The following is a 1,241-nucleotide window of genomic DNA, read 5'->3' on the forward strand; positions in this document are numbered from 1 at the left end:
AATCACACAAGCACATGACTCTACTCACCTTGTTTGAGGTGCATTTTTATGATAACGGTATAGCTCGAAAATAAAACATTTACTTCACAATTTACTGCTATACGTTCCTTTTTACCTTTTATAGTAAAGTTCCTGGGCAGGCCATTTTGATATTGAGTTGAGGGAGCTCATGAGGCCTCACCCTCCCTGAAGATATATATGTAAAATTCATGATAGTTGGGGAAAGTTGGCATTTATTTATTTATTATTATTATTATTATTATTTACCCCGAATGGCACTTTATTCAGTCATTTTCTTTACAACTGAAACTCTGGGAATTCAAAATTAACATTCTTGCCTGCTTCTTGTACACACCAGAAAAAGTTTCAACCATGTGTTCCACGTTGCTCTGCTGTGCTTTGTCTAAGTGAACTTTTATGAGCCCGCTGCCATCCAGTTTCACAGGGATCCTCTTACCCACACTTTCACTTGAAAAGGCTAAGTCCTCAAGGACGGCGTCGTGCACTGCTGTCAGTTTGCGGCTTCTGGAGCGCTTTTGCTTATTTTTTCGTACGGCTTTTCTGGGTTGGCTTGGGCAGAATCCTCCTCTGAGCAATGAAGACTACATGCTTCCCACTGAACTTTTTCTCCAATTCACGAACTAGCTGGACTTGGATTTTCTGGAAAGATTTAAGGGAAGGAACTGGTACAAAAATTATGATAGCTTTCCGACCACCACCAACTTCAATTTCCTTGGCTGCGGTGATGGTGAGTTCCTGCAGCTGCGCCTTGAGATCGGAGTTCATCTCCAGCTCGAGCAGCGCCTGAGAGATGTCAGACTCGAACTCATCCAGCTTCTTGCCATTGAGCTTCACAATCTTGGCGCTTGAGCTGAACATGGCTTCATCCTCACGGAGTGCCTGGCTTAGAAAGAGGGACAGCTCTCACGAGAACGGCTCACATCTGAGTGGTGGAAGGCATTTTCTTAAGTAGGGTAGCCATTGGTAAGTTGCCAATGCCCCTGTATTCAACCTACTCATGCTCCTTTGAGGAACTCTAATGAAACTTATTACATGATAAAAGACATGAAAATAGATGGGGACCAGCAGGGATGAGGAAAAGAGGCAGCCGGAGTGGCAGGTGGACAAGAGATGATGACAGGGGGTGAATCTGATCAGACTGTAGTCTGATCAAGTCTATGAAAATCCAGGGATCCATCCCATAATCAGCTTCCAAACGCTGACACCATTGCATACACTAG

The 1,241-nt window shown here is 43.9% G+C and overlaps 1 pseudogene; it reads right to left on the reverse strand.

Annotated features, from left to right (window-relative positions):
* Positions 1-270: 270 nt before the first annotated feature.
* On the reverse strand, positions 271-879 carry LOC110296936 (annotated as a pseudogene).
* Between the last annotated feature and the right edge of the window lie 362 nt (positions 880-1,241).

This window comes from Mus caroli, chromosome 6 (genome assembly GCF_900094665.2).
Source record: "Mus caroli chromosome 6, CAROLI_EIJ_v1.1, whole genome shotgun sequence".
NCBI lineage: Eukaryota > Metazoa > Chordata > Mammalia > Rodentia > Muridae > Mus > Mus caroli.